Source organism: Antennarius striatus, chromosome 13 (genome assembly GCF_040054535.1).
Source record: "Antennarius striatus isolate MH-2024 chromosome 13, ASM4005453v1, whole genome shotgun sequence".
NCBI classification, from domain to species: Eukaryota; Metazoa; Chordata; class Actinopteri; order Lophiiformes; family Antennariidae; genus Antennarius; species Antennarius striatus.
Window position 1 is genome coordinate 6,285,626 of NC_090788.1, and position 12,203 is coordinate 6,297,828.

Consider the following 12,203-nt stretch of genomic DNA (forward strand, 5'->3'; position numbering starts at 1 on the left):
GTCTGTGGGTTTTCTATGGCAGACATAAAATAAATAATTGGGAAATAAACCTTCACTGTGTCAGAGGATAATAATTATTTCTTGAGGGTACACTGTTACTCTTGGGATTTGTGGACCATGGAGTGACCTTCTGCTTTACTCAATAACTCAAAAAAGTATAGTTTTTTGTTTTATTGATTCTTTTAAAACATTAAAAATGACTTCCATACATTTTGGAGTCTCTGCCAGAGACACTAATGCTTTGTAGGATGAAGGTCTGTTTAGAACAGAGCTCCTCATCTTAATGGATTCCCTCGCTCTTATTTCCTCAGTGATGGTAAGTTTGACAGAATAAATAAGAAATAAGAATCAAACTTGCTGCCATGCTTTACAGAACTAAATTATTTTTTCTATTAGTTTTCATTATAACTCTGTTTTGTCTCAAAACTAAATGAATATGCTTAATAATCTGGATTTCCATCCGAACTGAATAAAGCCTATAATAAGGACTGATGAGTTTAAATCACAAATCACTGTTCTGGATTAAAATTTCTCAGTAAATCCATTCATCTTTCAAATATCTAATTATATCTTGTCATCTTTATTTCCTAGCTCTGACATTGTGCTGCACAGAGCGGGAAATGAGCTACGGACTTAATACTCATGGCTACGATGGTTTTGTCCTTGCTGCTAAGAGCCTGCTGTGACAGTCCTCAGCCTCCTAAGGCAAATGCACACAGGTAAAGAAAATATCTGGTTATCAGCATAACCATAAACCATATAGGTTTAACGCCATTTGTCTTAAGGTCTATAGGATTGAGGCTCTTGAACAGTTGGAGTCTGAAGCATGAGTTGATTCCTCAATCGCTGCACACGGCATGAAAAACACAGCATCAGATATTTAACTAAGATAAATATGGGATTCCCAAACAGCCGTCCAGGACTGAAGAACCTCTTTGATGAGAAGTAAAGCATCTTCAGTGTGTGGTCTCTGATATCTTTAACATGTACACTGACAAAGCTTCATTGGCAATGACACAGTCGGCTGAGTCATAGTTCAACAGTCTTATGTATCCTATAAGATAGGTTGGATAAATAGACCTTTGGCCAAAGGTGATAGAAACACATTGAAATTCAGCGCCTGTCCCTCTATGCCTGCTGCCCAGAGGTGAAGCTTAACAGTGTGAGGACTCGATAATGAAACCCGTGTTGTACAAGAACCGTGAGGATGAGGCTAAACACACAAAGGGATGTTGAATTATAACAGCAGATTACACATACACATGACACAAAACCATACTCGCATTATCTATTTCAGAGCCGGTGGTGAATGCAATGATTGAGATTATCAGATTCACACATCATGACATTACCACATGTAGCAGGTAATTCCATATCCCTACCCGCACAGTATAATGTCTGTCCAGTCGTTTGAGCATCTGAGTGAGTTTTTCTTCTCACTACACAATCACAGGTGGTGGTGGTGGTGGTGGCTGAACTGAGGCGGGTGAGTGAAGTGTCCCAACTGATGGGTGAGTCAATCTGTCAAGAAGTGGTGGCCTTTTTAGCAACAGCAGCAAAATGAGGTGACGTTGTGATTATTAATGTGGAGGTGTTTCAATGTGCATAGCGGAGGATACAGGAAATGCACAGCTCAGATGTAACCACAGCAAGAGAGACCAGCTAGTGGTTTAGAGGCTTGCATGAAGTTCTGGGAATAAAGAGCAGACAAGATCCACAGACAAGAACAGATGGTGAACATACAGTTTCTGCCAATGGTTATTAGGCGTCAGTTATGTCTTGGATTCTTTTACAGGGCTTTTAATTCGGGGCTAAAGAAATGATTTGGTAAAATATGACGGGACTGGCAAAGAGTACAGACTTTGTAGCTGCCTCTCTGCAAGCATCAAAAAAATACACAACAGGGTCACAAGAAAAAGATGCAAAGAAATCAGATTAAGTGTCGCCACTCACTGCACTCACTCCATTCACATTCATTTCATACAATGAGAAGATCATTTCTGGCCAGTGTGACACTGAACCAATCATCAAGCAGTTTTCTAAGACGGCTTTGCCAGAAATAGCATACTAATATAGATTATTTCAGTGTGTGTGTGTGTGTGTGGGGGGGTATAAAGGAATATTTTTAATATATAAAAAAGACATTTTAAAGATAAACCATGTCTCATGTTTTTTTTAACTAAAGAAGGGTTCGGTGAGTGAGCATATGAAACCGTCAGGGTTCGGTACCTCCAACAATGTTAAGAACCACTGGTCTAGTAAAATACAAGTAACTTCATTCAGCTGTCTATCCTGATTAAATGTTTTTTACACATACAAATGTTTTTTATTTGTGTAGCTTATTGTGTAAATGATGGCATTCAGGAGAGAACTGCTTTCATCATGTGACAGCAGCAAATACGGCATATTAAAAGTCATTGTTTAAAATAAATTGGACATTGTAAAAAAAAAATAATAAAAAAAAAGCCTTGGCTACAAGTAAGCCTAACCTACAATTTACCCAAAAACATAACGTAGATGTAAATATTTTATTTCATATTCCATTGTATTATTTTATATTCTAATTCTAACACGGTCCCGCCTCCTCTCCTTCCTCATCCTCTTCTTCCGCCACAACTCCGCACGTGCCGCGTGCTGCGTGCTCGCCCCCGAGCCCTGAATGTCTCGTGCGTCTCGCCATTGGTCTGGGATGATGTCATCCACAGCGGAGACAATAGAGCCCACCTCCCCGTCAGCGTCTCCTCACACATGCGTCGCAGCTCGGAGTGACACACGCTCGGACGTGACGCCAGCTGAGTTAGCCAAGCACCCCTGTTACATTTATTCATTTGTTTATTTTAGATGAGGACAGAGCACCTCATTACCAAAGCAGCTGTTTTTTGTTTCTGTTTTGTTTGGGGGTTTTTTTTTTAAAAAACCAACCGTTTCTAACTTGTGAGCGGAGGCGAGCAGGCAGGGAAGGTGTCACACATCTGGATCGTACCACAGCATCGGGTCGAGCTACGCGGGGCCGTAACAGACATGCGGATTTCTCTTAAATGACGCAAACACTGACAGACTGCGGCTGTTGATGTAAGTTCTGTTTCTTTTCGGTACCGGTCCTTTACGGTCGGAGCGGGCCTGTCGCCTGTGTCCCCCCCTATCCCCAACCCTCCCACCCCCCCAATCATCAGGCTGCGCTAAGCCGCTGTCAGCTCTACGTGTTGGTCACATCCAGCTCACACCACAGAATGATCACGGCCTCATTTGTAACTTTAGCGTGACATTTATTAAAACCATAAATTTGTCCACGTTGCTGCTGATGGATTGTTGTCATGTGTGTCCGAGTGCGTTATTTATGGGGGTATTCACTGCCCGCATGTGGAAGCAGGCTAATAATAAAGAACCCTTTATTAGACGCGTCTAAACAGACTGAGGGGACAGGCTTGTCCCGTCAGCTTCCTTTCGTGTTAATCATTCAAATAATGTGCAATAGAGATTAAACATTCATACGAATCAGGCGCACCACCATCTAGCGGCGTAAACACGAATAGATTTGTAGTTACTGTCCCGCAGGATGGCAACACGTACTGTATTTTCATTGCAGAGGAGAAATGTATAATCAGCTTGTATTTTTGGTATATTACTGCCTCAGGTGTGATGCAACTTAAGAGACATTTGCAGAATGTGCTTGTGTTAGTTGGAGGTTTAGTGACACAGTTGATGCTTCTGATGTTATCCAGCCCAGCGGTGTCAGATTTGCACAAATCAACCTCCAACAAACATGACTCAGGATGCCTGCCACATGCGCTCTGCATTAAGGAAAGACAGCTAGAAATAACTAGTACCTGTGAATGACAAGTCTTGGTAAATGAAGATCTGTTCAAAGTTAAATTTTCATAATTAAAACTAATTATTAGATATCAAAGGATTCTTCGCCACTATATGGGGGGATGTGTAGATATAGTTTAGTGAAATTTTGGCCCAAAAACCTTCATGGGGACAAATCCTTTTCACACAATGAATCTAATGTCAACTTGTAACCCTGGAAAACAAAATACAAACGGCAAAAGCCATCAATGCAGTGACAGATGGATGGATAGAACCCATTTCCACATCCCATATCCTTCTCATTTCATTGGTGGCGAGGGAAGATAAATAAAGGTTAGGAAAGTAAAAGCATGTCTGTCTTGGGTCTAAGTGCTACCAAGAGCTTATGGACTGATGAAAGCAACGTGAAAGCTCCATTAGGAAGTCAAAGTTGGAGTGTATTTGAGGTTGAGTACATTAAGTGGTTAGAGTTTGGACAGCTGTGTAGAGGTGCTAACTGACACTTCATGTTCTAACAAGAAAGTAATTATATTTAAACAGTTTGTTTGAGCTAGTTTGTTAACCAAAGATTTAAGAATGTATTTACTGTCATATTTCCTGTTGACTTCAGACATGTTTCAATCCTCACCGACAGTTTTAGTGACGTAGATCTCATGTTGGTGACTCTGGTAAAGGTTGGGATGAAAAAAGACTAAGCTACGTCATCCAAAACTGAAAATTTATGTCCACAAAAATGCATCCATTCAATGCATAAACTCAGTGAGAGTTTCTGTATTGAATGTTGAAGAGTGTAGCCATGATTACAGGGATGTGATGATAATTCATGAGTAATTCATAATGATTTTATCGCTTCAAAGGTCAAATGTGAGATTTGTTTTAGTTTTGTAAGTATTACAACTCTTTTGGACATGACTGAATGATCCCAGTGTTGCTCCAGTCCCTCTAACATTAATAATGATCATTTGAGTGTTGACGCTGCAGGCCCGCTGTGAGGCTGAGGGGGAGGCTGTGACGGCCTCGGGGTGTTGTTGCTTTCATGCACAGTCATCATGTCGAGGTTTCCTTCAAGGATCCGATGATGATCTGGCATAAAATCCAGAGAGGGAAACAAATACAGATTGTTTTCACCCAGCTGCAAGTAACAGATGTTTATTTGTTTATTTATTTATTTCAAGTTGAGCAGTCTTGTGTCAGAATGAGCAAAGTTGGAACAAATTGGTGTTATTTTACTCAGGGAATAGTCGGCGGGGGACTAAATGTTTTGTGGACCTAATACACAGTAGTAGTTCTGGACCTGTGCCTCAGCGATATCGATTGGTTACTGCTACAGAGCCGGCCTCTGCATTACAACATGATGATGCCTTCACCAGTCCGTCTGGGTGATGGTGTTTTCTTACACTATATCTGTAAGATGCAGTTTGTCAGAGTTTGGGTGGCGTCCACTGGACGGGTCGTTACATCAGACTACATTTTGTTAGTGCTGATTATTTCAGAGCAGTCACTAGCCATGAGTGTGTCTATTAAAGTTAATTCTTAGCATATATTCTCAGCATATTCCTACTCTCCTTATCTTCCTGTGACAGAGAATTCAAATTCTCATCACCCGCAAAACCTTCCTCCGAGCTGCTTTTGTCAGTTTCTATTCTCAGCCTTCTATTCCGGGATAATCATATTCTGGATTCATCATCAAATTGGAGGTTAAGATCCTGTTTTATTATTCAGACCTACAACGGGTCATTACTTTGTGCTGACATAGCTGAGTATTGTTAGAATAAAGTAGTATTGCTTTGCTGTGCTATTAAATATTTGATGTTTTAATATGTGTAAATAAAGGGCAAAGATAGGAATTCAGGAACACCCTGCACAAACTACAGCCCTGCAACATGTAGGAATTACTATGATGACCATGTATTATGCAGCTTCAGTTTGGCTAATGAAGGGAAAGAGGAGATGGCTGAATGTTTCCTAATATACTGCCCACTGATTGGCACATTTGGTTCCATAACTTTCTGTCTGTGGAGACTAAGTGATGTAATTATTTTGACTCCCCCCTGTAGCCTGTAGTGTGAGCTCTGAGGACACTGTGAAACCAGGCAGATCCAGTGAAAAGCAAATGTGGCAGGCATGCTAACATTAGCACTACACATAGAGATGCATCATTTGTCAATAAGGATTTTTTTCAGAAAATAGGATCAGTAGTTTTGTGACTTAAATGCTGGCGTGCCGTTACTGGGCCATTATGGCATTGTTGACTTAATACTCTGAGTCACAGTTGAGTCATTGAAAACACAGGATTGTATGTTGTCATTTTCCTTTGTTCCAAGTTAATCTTAAATCGTTAGATGTGAAACGTAAGCCTGATTAAAAAGTGACTCATAATGACTTTAATCCATATTCTTTTTTCTACCCCTTGTAAACCCTTATTTAAGTTTATTACAGAAGCTGAGATGAGATGCGATAGAACTTTATTGATGGATAAATAAAACACATGCTTCGGATCATCAAGTAAGATTTCAGAGTAGGTTTGAATTCCAAAGTATTGTGACTAACATCCAAGTGATTATTTAATCTGAATACAGATAAAACTGATCACACAATGAGACACATTAGCATGTGCAAAACTGCTTATTCCTCTCTTCCAGTCGGTGTCTGAATGACTTGTTGTAGAAATTTGTGTTACAAAATCTCATTAAAAGGGATTTTTCGCACAGTTTGGCGAGCAGCCATCTGTGCAGGATGTTTGAGAATTCAATCATTATCATTCATAGGGTATGTGCAGCAGGCGGGCTCTCTGCTGCTGTTTCCCATCTACAATATGTTCTGCTAGCGCCTCCACTTTGGTGTGTGTGTGTGTGTGCGTGTGTGTGTGTGTGTGTGTGTGTGTGTGTGTGTGTGTGTGTGTGTGTGTGTGTGTGTGTGTGTGTGTGTGTGTGTGTGTGTGTGTGTTGATCAAGTTTTCATTTGTCAATACTCAAGGACAGTTTCCCATAAAATCATAAACATTCAGTCAGTCATAAAAACCATTTTACAGATATTGTACTCCTATCTGTCTCCCACCTCCCTCTGTGGAAGGTTGTCCCTAAATGTATTTTTAGTGTTCTGAAACACACCAAGAGTCTGCTCTGATATCTGTCTTGTTAAAATTGTCTGCCAAATCATGCCTGAATGCTTATATCTAGACAAATGTGATAGTTTGCTGCTTCCCTGATGATTTGTGCCTCCTTTCCTTTCATTCAGGAGACCAATATTTGCTCACAGTTGGCTGCTCTCAGACTCTCATGTAAAACTAGACAACGCTCAGAGATTGCCAAACCCCGCCAAGGCAGCTCAGTTTCCCATTATGTCACTGCTCCTGAAAGCAACAGTCCCGTGAGAGTATTACCCTTGCAGTATACCTAGAATCTAACAAGAACACCCTGGAATCTGGAATTACATTGGCACCATTATTAGCTCGATAGTTATTTGAGACAGTGTTTCTACAAGATCTATCTAGCTCAATGACGTCTGAAGATACGTACTGTAGATCAAATCTGACTCAAGCTGCATCAGATTAAGATACAATTTGAGGTCTTATATACAGTATATATATGTGTGTGTGGGTGTGTGTGTGTGTGTGTGAGTGTGTGTGTTATATATAAATACATATAAAATATGAATGAAATATATAACATATATATACTGTATATATTATATATTTCATCTCATACTTTTTACTTTGGTCTGATTTTTTAGGATTAATTCAGCAATCTAAGCCAAGAGTTATTTAAGATGATTATGCATCTATTAGATAAATATGTGGGATGAATAAATGATTATCTTATCATTTCTTAACTTATATGAAGGTACATCTTAGCATAGCATGAAAGCTGTAAACTAAGGGGGAGGAATAGCCTGGCACTATAAAAGAAAACCTTTAAAACTCGGTAATTAAACGTTATGTGAAAGTTTTAAGGTCATGTATTTATCAGTGACATCCTGATGATGATCCAACAAGAGGAGCCTCCTGACAATCACTGGTCAAGGCTAGGAACTATTTTTATAAGTAAATAAATATGTGTGAAAATTATTCCTCTAACATCCCAACCAATCTTTTTCCTGAGTTTGCGTATGTGGATGTAGAACATGTAAGATCTATGGCATCTATGACCCTCAGTGCTGTGAGGTAGAGTATGATGAACATCTTAGCATCTTCCCCCTTTGTGCTATTGCTCTCCGTCTGCCAGTTGGGTTATGAGTGAGTGTGACCGTACGAATAGAGAACTCAAGAATTCTTTCATTTTGTGCCAATTCAGATCTAAACACAAGAAGAGATTGGGAGATGTGGACAACCCACTCGCAGACACCTCCTGCTCCTCAGCCTCTGGAAACCAGTGACTCACTGAACGCCGCCATCCCCTATCTCAAAAAGCCTTTTTTTTCATGCAGCAGAGCAAAACTTCCTCCATCCCAAATGAAGCATAAATCCTCATATTATTGATTCTTGTCCTGGTATTGTCCACTCAGCTGCATGGGTGTTATGCTGTCAGGTGAATCTGATGGAGGAGCTGCGTACGGGGGTGTGGGGGGCGGAGAGAGAGGGAACAGAAAGACCACCATCAATTTAGCCCAGCCAGACAGCGTACATCTCCCAAAAACACTCCCTCACCACCCCAAAACACTCACTGCACCATCCCTGCAACCAGACACCGTACACCATCCTGCCAAAATCTATACCGTGATCGTCTCTGCTGTCCACAAGTCATGCCCTCTCCTCGTCCCACACACTCACGCTGCTCCTTTCCAGATGAAATAATCTGTTTTACTTGCATCGATTTTATGTGTTTTTTTATGTTGCTCAGTGGTGTTCAGTCTTATTTCAACTTTCTTGGGTTGGAATCCTGAAGCAGCGAACAGGAATGCCAATCTTGGAATACATTCCTGAAATGTTATATATGAAGTATATAGATCTCTGTTTTCCTCTCCTTGATCAGCCCTTTTCCAGTATTTATTCAGTCTAATATCAGTAGCTGACTCCATCACTTGTTTTTCCTCGCTGGCTATTCCCCCCTCACTACTTCTGAAAGGGATTCATAACTTATTCACACTTTTCCCTCCTCCTCTGAAATCATACAGGATTCCATATAGATATATAATGCAGCCCCACATACACTTACATATGCACTTGGAATGTAGTTGAGCCACAACATAAAGAAACAAAACATAACTGTAAACTGTAAAGAAGAATGTGTGCATCTCATAATTGGTTTCTTTATTTTGCTTATTTTAGGCACGTTTGAGGCTATTTTTACAACATTTTATTATTTTGCTATCTTTGAGGTCATGGGGGGGGCATTGGTTTCTCTGAATTACAGTTTCTTCACTGAGTCTCATTCCAAGTTGTCAAAAATGGGCTCTTTTCAATCATCTATCTGTCTTGCCAGTGCAGTCCAACATTTAATACAGTGTTTCTTAACCTTGTTGGAGGTACCAAACCCTGACGGCTTCATATGCTCACTCACCAAACCCTTCTTTAGTAAAAAAAAAAAAAAATTATTTTTCAAATTTAAGACAAGTATATGTTTTACTGGTGTATTTAATGAACTGTGCATTAATATCACCTTTTTCAAAGAACAAAACCAAGACAGTGCATGAACTCACATGAAATGACCTACCTGCAAATCAGTGTGACTTCTGCTGTTGTTATTGAGAGACCAGTTCAGATATGCACAGCTTCACCTTTTCAAGTGCTACTCTTATGTCATTTTCACAGCAAAGTCTGTTTCTTTTGTTTTCCATGCAGCTTAAGGAAGTAATCCTCTATTTTTGCCAGTATGAGACTAGAGTTGCTCAACTTGACATTGCAAATCATGCAGAACGCTGACTCCCATCACGTTCCGTTATACAGTACATGTAAATTCACGTTGCACATATTCGTCCGACCACTTTCTGTTTTAGCTCAACGTAGCTACTATTATTAAAATATTAAGAAAGCAATCAGATGAGGTACCATCACGACAGGCATAAATCGACAACTGAGTGTGAAAAATGCCATGTAGCACAGGTAGGCTAATCAATGTAGGGTGATCACCTGCAGCAAGTGATGGCTAAGGGGGGCATGTCATCACGAATTGACACGATGTGTCAAACGTACACAGTGATTAGTGTATGTTCGGCGAAAACACCTGACACATCGTGTCGGGTGTTTTGTCTTGACCTCCGTCTCCTCCGAACCCCTGAGACCGACTCACCGAACCCCTGGGGTTCGATCAAACCCCGGTTAAGAACCACTGATTTAATACAAGCAAAGCAGTTAAACGTTACAGATTGTCTTGTGCTCCCAGAGTTTTAGCCATCAAACTGAATAGAATTCCCCCTTTTTTAATCTGTTCATTAGTCAGTTATGAGCTCAGTTTGTTCATTTGTTCACTTTGTCTGCGCTGCTCTCTCTTTCCAGAGCTGCCAGATTGGCTGTAACCTCGAATTTGGAATCTGCCAGTTAACAGAGGAAGAGTGTAATAGTGGAATCAACAAAAATGAAGCCTGTTAATTTGGTCATCAAAGCAACAGTTTGCTCATTTGATAAGAATCCATTCTGCCTGCTGCTCAAAGTGAAGCAGATGGAGGAGACTCATTTTTGAAAGTCTCAGCAAACACACAATACTGCCCAGCATGTGTGTGTCAGCATGTTCTGTATGTCGGCAGAGCCTTTTGACTTCATTGCTGTGTTGTAAAGAGCCAAGTGGGCTGATTACACACACATGCACACACACACACACACACACACACACACACACACACACACACACACACACACACACACACACTTAACTAAACACTGTTTCATTGGAACCTCCTCAAGAATTATTTAATACGCTCAGTTTTGATTGAGGTATTTTATCTGAGAATCAATATTTCATTTCTGAAAATCGAATAGAAAACACAGCTGTGAGAAAAATTTGGTCGGGAAATGTGTTTAGCAGAGTAGAAATACAAAGCGGCATACTGAGATAAAGAAGTCCCTCAGTGTTTTCTGGCACAGATTTTTTATTTTTTATTTTATATAAGGTACTTTAATAATGCCCGAAGAGAAATTATTATGTCTGGTGTCAAAAATCAGAAGTAATGTAGTTCTTATTTCACAAAGCTTCAGGTTTTGCTGCCAATCAAATGCAGCACTTTTGTAATTTGTATGGTAATATATTCTATTATCAAGTAAAATTTGCAGGCCGTCGCTGCTGTGATTTATTTTAGATTTATTTTAGAGTTTCTCTGCAGACCTCACTATCTGGAGCGATGGCCATGACTGAGTGAAAGGGCCACTAGCCAGCCTGCAGTTTACAGTGTGTGAGAGAAAAGTGATCAGAGTGATAGTGACTTCCACCATGATAAATCTGGGTCAATGTATCCCCCACCCCCCTCTACCACAGGCAAGGCTGAAAAAGGAAAAAAAAAAGAGAGAGCTGAGGATACCATCACCAGACTGTGTGGATATAAGCATGGGGACACTGGAGCGTGGTTTGATTTCTCTCTGGGTCGGTAACTCTGTTGTGTTGAGGCCAAAGGCATCCCCGTACTGTTTTGACGTGTTCCTTACTCCCCTGAAGTCTTTACAGTGTCACGTTATAATCTGTCCTCCCTGTATTTTCTCTTTGTTCCTTTTCTTTCTTGTCAGTGTTATTCTGAGTGTCTGTTCGGTATATTTGTGTTGTGTTCCCTGAATCCCACACAGATTCTTAAAAAATATGGTTAAAGATTAAAATGAAAATCCCACCAATGAGAAGTTAAATAGTTTTCTTTAAGTTTTATGTTTCAGTGGCAAATATAATGTGATGTAATGGCTGGTTCAAGTTGGAGCGTTTCTTTATGAAAAAATGCACCATGCATATTCACTGCCCTTGAATACTATAAGCTAATTTTGTTTTGAAAAGCACCAAAATAAATTCCATTTCATTCACACTCAACTTCATGGCCCAGATATTGTTAGAACCATTTATGATGTGAGCTGATCATTTAAAAAACTGTAGTTTCATGTGTTAGCATAATAGAATTTGCATGAAACACAAGTTGTAGCTGAGGTTAATTTAGTAATTTAGCAGATACCTTTAACAACATTTAACAGTCCCTTCTTAATTCATCTAAGGTCAAACTCATCGATACATAATCATAATTTGGATCATTAGAAATGTGCACACAAATATGGATTACAATTCCTCACACTTACCTGATTTCTCATCCAAGATCCATGAATAATTTCCTTAGAAATTAAAGGAGATGTTGAAGGTGTTGCAACGTTAGAGAAAAGATTATACTATGGCCAAAGACTCATCCTCCCACTAAATGTTATTGAAATGCAGCTTGTAGTTTTTGCACGATTCTGTGATGAACATTGTGTGGATCACAATGGACTCTCACTT

The 12,203-nt window shown here is 39.9% G+C and overlaps 1 protein-coding gene across 1 annotated transcript in view; it reads left to right on the forward strand.

Annotated features, from left to right (window-relative positions):
• Positions 1-2,764: 2,764 nt before the first annotated feature.
• The window catches only part of si:dkey-175m17.7 (uncharacterized), a 28,768-nt gene continuing 19,329 nt past the window's right edge, over positions 2,765-12,203 (forward strand). Inside the window, exon 1 of the mRNA XM_068331679.1 lies at positions 2,765-3,072. The gene's annotated coding sequence lies outside the window, so the exon portion shown is untranslated. The remainder of the gene's footprint in view (positions 3,073-12,203) is intronic.